Source organism: Adiantum capillus-veneris, chromosome 24 (genome assembly GCF_014529385.1).
Source record: "Adiantum capillus-veneris isolate H3 chromosome 24, ASM1452938v2, whole genome shotgun sequence".
Taxonomy (NCBI): domain Eukaryota; kingdom Viridiplantae; phylum Streptophyta; class Polypodiopsida; order Polypodiales; family Pteridaceae; genus Adiantum; species Adiantum capillus-veneris.
Genome location: NC_140954.1, coordinates 17,703,687 through 17,715,510, shown reverse-complemented (window position 1 = coordinate 17,715,510; position 11,824 = coordinate 17,703,687).

Here is an 11,824-nt window from a genome sequence, read left to right as displayed (position 1 = left end):
AATTTCATTGGGGAAGTCACTATTGTTGACACTAAGTAAGTCATCCATGTATCTATAAGTATGTTTGAACTGTGAAAGCTTATTCTTGTAAGATTCCATGGACTTGAGACACCACTTGTATTCAAAGAAAGCAAGGTAAATTATATACATAAGTGGAGAGCATGAGAATCCCATGGGGATGCCAAGGCATTGGTTAAAGCAAAGACCACTTGAAACTATAGTGCAGTTACTCAGCAGCCAGGAGATGTAGGAGCAAAGCTTAGCTTCATTTAAGTGTAAGGACTGTACGGAGTGAGATAAGTGAATCCACTTGGGTTTTTTGGAAAGAGAGATGTAGAAAATCTTCCTCTTTCTAGCATTGGAGAAAGCCAATTTAATCACCTTGGCAAGAACATCCTAAAGGCCAAGATCCCCATCAAGGGGAATCTTTTCATAACATTGTGTAATGTCAGCAGTAAAAATGTGGAAGATCTATTGAGGAAGGTTAAGCAAGACCTCTGTAGAGTTTTTTGTAAGCCAGAAGGGATTATATTGAACATGCAAGAAGTCCTGGAAGATTTTCTGTTTAGTGGCACAAATAAGCTCAAATTCAGATAGTATAAGGTCAAGGCAAAAAGTAATATCCTTGGTGATATCGGCAAAAATACAATTGGAGGTATCGAATATCCACCTTATGCTTATGAATTTTTATAAGTGGGAAATAGCACCGGTACTTAGTGTTCAGCACAAAGTAGCCTAGAAGCCCTAAGTGTTTAGCAATTTTATTGGTAACAATTTGAAGTGTAGATTTAATATGACAGAATTCCTTACCGGATACTCGATTACAAGCGACCTTCCAAGCCAGGTATTTGCAAACAATAGTGGCACAGCTAGAGCTTTTTTCAAGCCTGACAACAAACCATTTACCAGAGATCCTTTGAAATTCAAGAGTTAGCTAAGAAGTAAGCCAAGAATCATCAGATGATCATCATTTACCAGGTAGTTGTGAAATTTTATGAAGGAAGCATTCCCTCACAACTTCCCTTAAGTCTGGTAGGACTGTCATCTCCAGTCAGAGAGCACTGACAAGGTCAGTGAGACAGCTTAGTATAGCTCATAAAGCAAGGTACGGGTTTTTGGGAGAGTTAGGTATATGATTGAGCCCTTTGGCCAAAATTCTACGTATTTTAGTATTTTCAATCATGCTAAGATCACAAGTGCAAGCATGGTTACCAAAAGCCTCAAAAGTTTTACAAAAGGTGGTAAACTGAAAACATGTACAATGAGGAACAAAATCCTACCAAAGAAAGTCGTTATTATAGATCAACCTCTTAATGGGATGATGATATTTCCATCCTATGAGTATATTGTCGAGCAATTTGTGATTACCAAAAAATAGATCAAAACACTCACAAAAAAGATTTTTTGGTTGAATCCAATCGAGGAGTACATTGTGAAAGAGACAGTGTATGTAGATGAAACCATTATCCGAATCCACTTTGTTGAGAGTTCTTCTTCCGCAAGGGCTTGTAGCAACCTGCAATATAACCAAGGTTTAAAATTCAGGGAAGTTCCTGATGGGGAAATACCTGCCTCTTCCTCTTGTAAAGCTACAAACTCTTCCACGGTTAGAGGATGAACTAGGTGTTAGGAAGGAAGTGAAGGAGTTGGGGGTGATCAAAGAGTTAGCCCTTTTGAGAGCAGGGAAGTCATCCTCATCAATACAAGGTTTAAGAAGATTAGTGATGAGCTTAACACCTTTAAAGTTAGCATAGGTAGTTAAGTAAATGCCAGGTTCATCAGATTTCAACTCCTTCAAGATATCAAGCATTAGTCCACGAAAGATGTTGAAGGCAATCTGTGCAATTATAATTTTCTTAGCTTGGACACCTAACCAAGAGCAAATGAGGGAGAGATGAAAATCCACAGGTTTTTCCGGGAAAAGTAAGTCCAGATGGTTAAGAATAAACCAAATGGTATGATCGAACCACATGATGCTGGATGAGGCACATTTTACATAGAGACGAAAGACACTCCAGATGGATTCAGTGTAAAAATCAGGGTTACTCTTGGCAAATTCCATATTTCCTTTGGTACGGATGTACAGGCCTGTATTAGAAGGGCACTTGGAGTGGTCAATGAGATTGAGATTGAAGGGTGCTTTGATGAGCTCACCTTTGTCCAAACATTGCCCTCCTTTAAGAATCTTGAGTCTACAATCTTCCACCGTAGAAGCAGGGAGGTTGGCAAGGTAAACCCGGGTTTCACTCAACATAGGTGCTAAGAAAGCTTTGTTGGTTAGGACCCAAAGCTGATGGTCAACCCTAAGGGATTCAATTTCTATGTGTCTTACGGGCAAGACAGGAAAAAATGTAGAAATTTTAGGCACCATCTCCAGAAGGTTTGAGTCTTTGAGGAAGCAAAGATTACTCTGAAATTCCTTAGCTGCTTCAAGGGTTGCACTATCCCGACAGAAGATTCCACTAGTTTGTGGAATAGATGGAGTGGTCAGTGCACAGACAAAAGAGGGATTTAGCCCACATAACTTCCTAAGAAAGTTAGAAAAATCAACACCAAAGAAGGAAAATAGAGCAAGCTCTTGCTCATATTGTGAGGATAACAGAGGAAGTTGGGCAATGTATTGGGAAATTAAATTTACTCCTTCCATGGAGCCTTTATCCAAAGTTGCTAAAATCTTGACCCAATCATTAAAGACAGCATATGTAAGACAGATAATTTCTTATCAGAGGTAAGAGCCAAATCGTAAATTAGTTGAAAAGCATCCAAGCTGCTAATACATCTCAGAACAAGAGAAGTGGCCACTGAGAGGGGCTCCGAGGACAGTTCCAATCCTTGTGGGAGAGCAAGAGTCTGCAAAAACAGTGAGGTGAGGTTCACTTATACTTATCATAGTAGGTAATACAATCTTTGGCCTTCCTAGAGAGGAAGGGTCTAGTTCTAACTGCCAAGGCATTCTTTGGTTTACGGTCCTTAAGCTAAAGCTTAATCTGTTCGAGAATATTTGCATGATTCTCACGGTTGTGATTAGTGCTCATGCGAGCTGTCTTTCTATAGGGTAAGCAGTCCTGAAAAGGGAACAGTGTAAACATAAATAAAGGTAAAAACAGTAATTGTAATTTTTTGGGCTTGCAAACCTTCAACTGACAAAGTCAAAGACTATAATAGCCGTGAGCAGGGGACCAGAAAAAGAGTCTAAAAGGGACCACCTAACACCAGTCAACCGGTCAAGGGATTACAGACTCTGGGTCCAACTTAGAACTCAATTTCAAAGAAAATTTCCAAAGCCAGCATCCCGATTTCTCTTGGAAAGAAAAACCTTCTGTATAGGATGTGGGTGTAGCTGCTAAATCTTAGATAATAAGACATAATTGAATTTTTACATTCTAAGAGAGCTGGCAATGGAACAAGGAATAGATAAGTACAAAAACAAATCAGTATTAGAATCACTTAAGTACAATGTTTGTAGGAAAGAGATCCCCTTTCAGTATGCAGAAAGTAAATGAACTTCCCAAGTCATTAGTGAGTGTTCCTTCCAGAGTAGGATAGCTTGCCAAAGTTAAAAAAACCTTCCAAGATAAGATAGAGTCCTTACCTGCATCCATCCAAACAAGACAACAATTCAATTAGCCTTGGATGTGTTTTACGGGTATCAATGGACCATACTAGTTGTTATCCATGTCCATCTTACAAACTTTTTTTAAAAAACTTAACAAGCTTAGTGATATATGTGTACAAAATGTTCTTCTTTTTTTATCAACCCAAGTTTGTAACTACAAATATCATTCTGATTAGAAGGCCACCACCACCCCTTCTAATCCAAGTGTCATAATCCCCTTTTAAAGTTCAAAAAAGTATCAAGCTAGTTTATGTTTGTTTAGTTTAAATAAGGTTCAAGCTCATCATGGTATATGAAATTCCAAACATCCTTTAGACTGTGTATTTTTAACCAGATAAAACTCAACGTACATAAAGTGGCAAGGAGCCCTTGAAGTAAAACCCATGAAGCTCTAGAGAAAAAACTGCCATGATTGTTTTTGTTTCTAACCTATATCTGTCTTTGTAATACAGATTTCTTTAACAAGACACTCTGTACCGAAAAAGGCCCAGTACTTGTAGGCAATCGGAAAAAACCAAATAACCAACGAATAGATCAATACCCAAATGCAGTTGGCAGGCCAAGCCTCTCAAAATTATACCATAGGCCATAACAGAGCTAGTATCGATTTTCAAACAAGAAGATACCCGGCATCATAACATCCCCATGCCAATCCAAGGGGCACATACCATATAGTCAAATGCATAGAATTGTCCCATGAAGTATACTTACCTTAATTGGCTGAGGTACTTTAATGAAGAAAGTTTTTCTTACAACGCAGCAGGTGCAGCAGAACATGGATTCATTTCTTTAAAAGAATATACACCCGCCAAGCAAATGCGGCAGAAGTAAAAGATTAAACTGGTAAGTGAATTGGTATAGCAACCGAATGCAACCGGGCCAACATCCCCCACACATAGTGCACAAGAAATCAAATCGGCACACCTCATTATCACATAGCCCAACCAATGGGTTATAGATAGTGAACCATTAACCCATGCTTATCAACTCCAATCCCAAACTATACCTGCTCATGCAGTTACCTCCTTAAAGCCAGTAATGTAATGAGCCAGTACATCAATGGTTAGCATCCGAGGAGAAAAAACACCCTGTAGGAATTCGTTAACAGCAAGTGAAATTCTAGGTTTTTAAGCCAGTCAAGTGATAGCAGCACCAATTTCCTTTAACAGTAGAAGTAAGTGTCAGTTTATAACGACCACCCTTAACAATTTATTCCATGTTGAGTAAAAAAATACAAGGCATATCATTCATGAAAAGTATATACTATATACACCTGCTACACACAGTATGAAAAAAACAGTAATCAACAATCAAGAAGCCCATCCTAACCCAACATCATCACAACCAGCAAATGCCTGAAGCACGGAAAAACCACCACTATGCTATTGTTTGACGACCATTTAGTGCTCAACTTACTGTGCCAGCAGATGAATGCTTAATGTAAACCTAAAGCAAAAAGATTCCAACATAACTAGTAGCGAGGCAAGCCACGATAGTAGAAAAAAAACTCAGACACCTGAGTAGTGAGCTCCATAGCTCCTTTTGTGAAGCAAGCAATAGGTCTTCTCAAAAACAACAACACGACAGAACAACACAGGCTAAGTGAGGGGTAGAGATGCACCCTCACCTATTTAAATAGTGGAGGGAGGATGGACTACCAGTCCTCTGAGCAGGAGCATGACTGAGCCAGGCTGCCTTCCTGTGTGTGTGTGGTTGCACTAATTGGCATGCAGATACCCATGAGTGCGGAGATCCATAGCAAGGAAGTAAAGGCCGCCTTCACGGTGTAATGAAGAGGGTGAGCTAAATCACACTCGGTGTGCCAGAGAAATTCTTACTAGAGATCCTAGTTTAATAAACAAGGGCTAAGCGCCATGGTCTCAACAAGTTAATGGCATTTTTTAGTAGGAACCATAAAGTGACCTAGTAGTTTCCGGGTTCAGAACGAGAGAGGGGGGGGGGGGTTGTGTTAGTTTTTGAAAACAACAAGAATATCATAGTACCAAATTCTGTGTGTGTGTGTGTTTCGACCTAAACCCATGCACACTCACTCTATGAGATAGTAGACCTATAGAGTGGGGCCTACTACCTCATCATAGTGATGATGGTATTTGTGTTGGCTTTAGTTCTAAGCCATTCATTTTTCTTAAGAGATTGAATAATGGTATTCATTATTTTAAGCTATAGAAATCCATTATGCATAAACGTGTTTATTAGTTTAGAGATTTCTTTAAATGCTACGAAGGAGTCACTAGAAAAGTACATTATGAGGTAGAGAACTCCAAAGCTGTTAAGTATGGAGCCAGATTTACCCCTTGTAATTTTTTGTGTTAAAAACGCACATTTGTAAGGTCCCCATTATGAGTAATAGCCATCGTGCGTGAAGAAAAATAACTCACCGGAAAATAAAATCACTCGTCGAAAACCAAAAATTTTCACGCCCAGTCTCAAGCCTAAGTTCGAGACTGTCTTCGTCGAAATATTCCTTTTCGCCAGAATCTTATGGCCGGACAGCGGTCGGAAAGTGGTCGAAAACCGGTCGGCTGATTGGTTAGTGGTCGGAAGTCAATGGCCGGTGGCCAATGGCCGAATTCAATGGCCGGTGGCCGATTTCAAAGGAGGACTTGTCTTCTCAAGGGCGGCCACACATGGGCGGATTGGGGGTCCGATTTGGACTTATCTACACAAGGGCGGCTACACATGGCTGAATCTCATGAGAGAGGGCAGCCCTTTTGGCCTATAAAAGGAGGCCATTTCTACACACATTTCATAGTGTAAAGTTGATGCAACAAGGTGGGTGTGAGGTGGTGAGAGCGAAGCAAGGCGGGAGCTCCAAAAGGGTATAATCCCTTTTTAACCTACTTCTTTTTTTGAAGTACTAAAGCCATTGAGTGGCTGCTTTCCCGTGGACGTAGCCCACATTGTGTGAACCACGTATATCATGTGTACCCTCTCTCTCTCTCTCTCTCTCTCTCTCTCTCTCTCTCTCTCTCTCTACTTTATAATCTCTTGTGTGTAAATTATCTCTCTCCATTAAGTAATCTACTCAATTATCTACTTAGCTATGTCATATTTCCTAACAACTGGTATCAGATCAAGGTTTGCTCGTAGCTAAGTTATCTCAAGGAAAGGATTCCTTGAATTGAGTGGGAGTAATGGTGGAGAAAGGGAAGCTCAAGATCGAGAAGTTCAACGGTAAAAACTACCAACATTGGAAGATGCAGATTGAAGACTATCTCTACCAGAAGGACCTCTATTTGTCACTAGGCGGTCTTACAAAGAAGCCCGCAATGATGGCAGATGAAGCATGGATTGTCCTTGATCGAAAGGCACTGGAACAATCTGGTTAAGCTTGGCATCAATAGTGGCCTTCAACGTTTTGGAGATGAAGACCACGGAGGACTTGATGAAGTCACTTGACAACTTGTACAAGAAACCATCGGCATCCAATAAGGTATTTCTCATGAAACGCTTACTCAATCTAAAGATGGCAGAGAATGGTTCAGTTGCATAACACCTAAATGAATTTAACACAAACATAAGTCAATTTCGATCTGTGAAAATCAATTTTGATGACAAAGTGCGAGCTCTCCTTATACTGTCATCTCTACCGGATAGTTGGGATGGGACAGCCTTGTGATGGCTGTAAGTAATCCTATTTCTGGCACAAATTCTCTTAAGTTTGATGATGTTCTCTTAAGTGAGGAAATGCGAAGGAGAAGCATAGGAGAATCATCAAGTGTTGCACTATCAGTGGAAACAAGAGGAAGGCCTAAGGAGAGGTTCAAAAACCAAAAGGATCGTGATCGCTCAAGATGGAGCAAGTCGCGCACAAAGTCAATTCTTGAATGTTGGAACTACGGCAAGAAGGGCCACGTCAAGAAGGATTGTTGGTCAAAGAAGAAGAAGGAGTCGAAGTCTCAAGACAACAAGCCAACATAATGTGGCAGGTAAAGTAGAGCAAGATGCTCTAATTCTCTCATTAGACAATGTGTCTAACTCCTAGATAGTAGATTATGGGGCTTCATTCCATGCGACACCACACAAGCAACAGTTCCAAGATTACATCAAAGGTAATTCTAGGTATGTATACTTGGGAGATGATGAAGCTTGTGGAATTATCGGCAAAGGTACAGTTTGTGTCAAAACTGCTAACGAAAGTGAATGGAGGCTTAAAGATGTTAGGCATGTTCCTTCTCTTTGCAAAAATTTAATCTCTACAGGACAATTGGACGATAAAGGTCACGACATTGCATTCAAAAGTAAATGGTGGGAGATCTCAAAGGGATCTTTGGTGGTTGCCAAGGGAGAAAAGGTTGGTACACTTTACTTGTGTACTATTAGCACGCAACCTTCAGCTTGTGCAACAACTACAGAAGTTGACAGTGCGGTGTGGCACTACCGGCTTGGGCATATGAGTGCCAAAGAAATGCAAATCCTTCAAACAAAGAAGCTTCTACCATGTTTGAAAGAAGTGGACTTAGAGTTCTGTGAAGATTGTGTTTATGGTAAACAAAAGAGGATAAAATGAAAGAAAAAATAAAAAACTTGAGTTGGTTCATTCTGACGTTTGGGGTCCTGCAAGTACACCATCACTTGGTGGCTCATTGTACTACTAGGAAAACCTGGGTTTATGTAATGAAGAATAAATCCGATGTATTTTTCATATTACAAAGATGGAAAGCTTTTGTGGAGAATGAAACAGGTACTAAGGTTAAATGCCTCATATCTGACAATGGAGGCGAATATTGCAGCCAAGCTTTTAAAAGCTTTTGTGCTAGCAATGGCATTCAAAGGCAAAGAACAACCCCAAGGACACCTCAACAAAATGGCATTTCCGAAAGGATGAACAGAACAATCATGGAGCGAGCATGAAGCATGCAGCTACATGTCGGCCTACCGCTTGAACTTTAGGCGGAAGCTGTAAGTATGTATGTGTACTTAATCAACCGATCACCCTCAACGGCATTGGATAGGGGAGTTTCAGAAGAGGCATGGACAGGTAAACCACTGAATTGTGCATTTCTCAAAGTGTTTGGGTGTGAGGCTTTCATGCACATAGATAGAAGCCTAAGATCAAAGCTAGATGCAAAGTCCAAAAAGTGTTTCTTCATTGGCTATGGAGAAGGTGACTTTGGGTATCGCCTATGGAATCCTGAAGATGGTAAAATCTTTAACGAACAAAATATGTACAAAGATTACTTGGAAAGAAAACAAACAAAAGAAACATGTGATGAGTACATGGATCTTGAGGACAGTGAAGACTTAAGGACGCAAACGGTGACAATGTGCAACAACGTCAACCAATTGAGGAGCCTCAACCTTTTCCCCGAAGATCTACAAGAGCAAGTAGACCTCTAGAAAGGGTCATTCCTTCCTTCAACCATCTCTTGATCTCTGATTTTGGAGAGCCGGAATCATACGAAGAAGCTATGCATCACGAATCCAAAGAAGAATGGATGAAGAGCATGCAAGTGGAGATGGACTCATTACATCGCAACCAAACATGGGAGTTGGTTGATTTGCCTAAAGGTAAGCGGGCACTACAAAACAAATGGGTGTATAAGCTGAAGGAAGAAGAAGGTGGGAAGAAAAGGTACAAGTCTAAGCTTGTGGTAAAAGGATTTTCTCAAAAGAAAGGTATTGACTTCAATGAAATATTTTCTCATGTTGTAAAAATGAACTCAATTAGGCTTGTCTTAAGCTTTGTGGATGCTCATGATTTAAATCTTGAGCAAATGGATGTAAATACGGCATTCCCTACATGCTTCAACCAAAGGGGTATGAAGTAAAAGGTAAGGAGAAAATGGTTTGCAGATTAAAGAGGAGCTTGTATGGTTTAAAGAAAGCATTAAGACAATGGTACTTGAAGTTCGATTGATGGATGTTGGATCATGGAATCACAAGATGCAACTTGGATCATTGCGTCTACACAAAGAATTTGGGAGATGGGAAGTTCATCACCCTAATGTTGTATGTTGATGACATGCTGATTGCAAGTGCTAATATGCAGGACATCAAAGACCTAAAAGAGGAGCTATCTAAATCTTTTTCAATGAAATATTTAGGTGCTGCAAAGAGGATACTTGGTATGAAGATATCAAGGGACAGGGCAAAGAAGACAATAAAGCTATCTCAAGAGGATTACATCAAGAAGGTACTAGAAAGGTTTTCAATGCAAAATGCAAAAACGATTTCTACACCTTTGGCTAGTCACCTTAAACTAACCAAGGATATGTATCCAAAGACACAAGAGGAGATAGCCTATATGTCTAAAGTTCCATATGTTGCAGCGGTAGGTTCTCTTGTGTATGCTATGGTTTGGACAAGGCCAGACATTGCACATGCAGTGGAAGTTGTAAGTAAGTTCATGGACAACCCAGGTAAAGAGCACTAGCAAGCTGTGAAGTGGATACTTAGGTATCTAAAAGGGACAACAACAAATGCTTTGTATTTTGGAGGAACTGATATTTTTCTAGAAGGGTATGCTACTGCAGATATGGCAGGTGACAAAGATACTCGAAGGAGCACTACTGGCTATGTCTTCACGATTGGAGGCACAGCAGTAAGTTGGTCTTCAAAGCTGCAGAAAGTGGTCTCACTTTCTACCACGGAAGCAGAGTATGTAGCAATGACGGAGGCAAGCAAAGAAATTATGTGGCTTCACAGATTCTTAGGAGAGCTTGGATTTAAACAAGACAATTGTGTCTTGTACAGTGATAGACAAAGCGCTATCCATCTTCCAAAGAACTCAGCCTTTCATTCAAGGACAAAGCACATTGAGGTGAGATATCATTTCATACGCACTCTTTTGGAAGAGGGGCAGCTAAAGCTAGGAAAGGTGCATACAAGTGAAAATCCTACAGATATGTTTACAAAGGTGGTCAACAAGGAGAAGTTGAGCTTTTGCTCATCTTCAATCGGCATTCAAGGATAAGAAGCCAGGATGGAAAGCAGTCAAGATTTGGTTTGGAGATCGGTCTCCAAGTGGGAGATTGTGAAGTATGGAGCCTGATTTACCCCTTGTAATTTTTTGTGTTAAAAACGCACATTTATAAGGTCCCCATTACGAGGAGTGCCATCGTGCGTGAAGAAAAATAACTCGTCGAAAAATAAAATCACTCGTTCGAAACCAAAAATTTTCACGCCCAATCTCGAGCCTAAGCTCGAGTCTAGCTTCACCGAAATATTCCTTTCCGCCGGAATATTATGACCGGAAAGTGGTCGAAAACCGGCCGGCCGGTGGCCGGTAGTCAGTGGCCGGTGGTCGAAAGTCAATGGCCGGTGGCCGAATTCAAAGGAGGACTTGTCTTCTCAAGGATGGCCACACATGGGCGGATTGGAGGGTCCGATTTGGACTTATCTACACAAGGGCGGTTGCACATGGCTGCCGCTCATGAGAGAGGGCAGCTCTTTTGGCCTATAAAAGGAAGCCATTTCTATACACATTTCATAGTGTGAAGTTGATGCAACAAGGTGGGTGTGAGGTGGTGAGAGTGAAGCAAGGTGGGAGCTCCAAAAGGGTATAATCCCTTTGTAACCTACTTCTTGTTTTGAAGTACTAAAGCCATTGAGTGGTTGCTTTCCCGTGGACGTAGTCCACATTGGGTGAACCACGTAAACTCTCTCTCTCTCTCTCTCTCTCTCTCTCTCTCTCTCTCTCTCTCTCTCTATATATATATATATATATATATATATATATATAATCTCTTATGTGTGTAAATTATCTCTCTCCATTAAGTAATCTACTCAATCATCTACTTAGCTACGTCATATTTCCTAACAAAAGCAAGTATTAATTTCCTTTTTATAAGGGCGATTACTTTTTTCTTTGATAAATTCATTAGTAGTGAATTGAAATTTATCTAGTTTTCAACTATATCTTGTTGTAAAATCCATGGTGCTAGTAACATATTTTTTAATCATAAGATAAGTTGTACTAGTTGTAAAGTGTTCTCCATTTAATAAATTCATTGTGTTAGAGGTATCTTCTATTTTAAGCACATTAAGGGAATAAATGTCCATAAGTTGTTCTTTGAAAAATTTATTGCCTAAGCTAAGAATATCATCCATATATCATGCGGTATATATAAATTGTGTGAGTTTTTTTTGTGTTCTAGAGTTATGTAATTGTCTGAGATACCATTTGTATTCAAAATAAGCCACGTAAAGATTACATAATTTGTTTTGGAGGTTTAAGAAAGATCT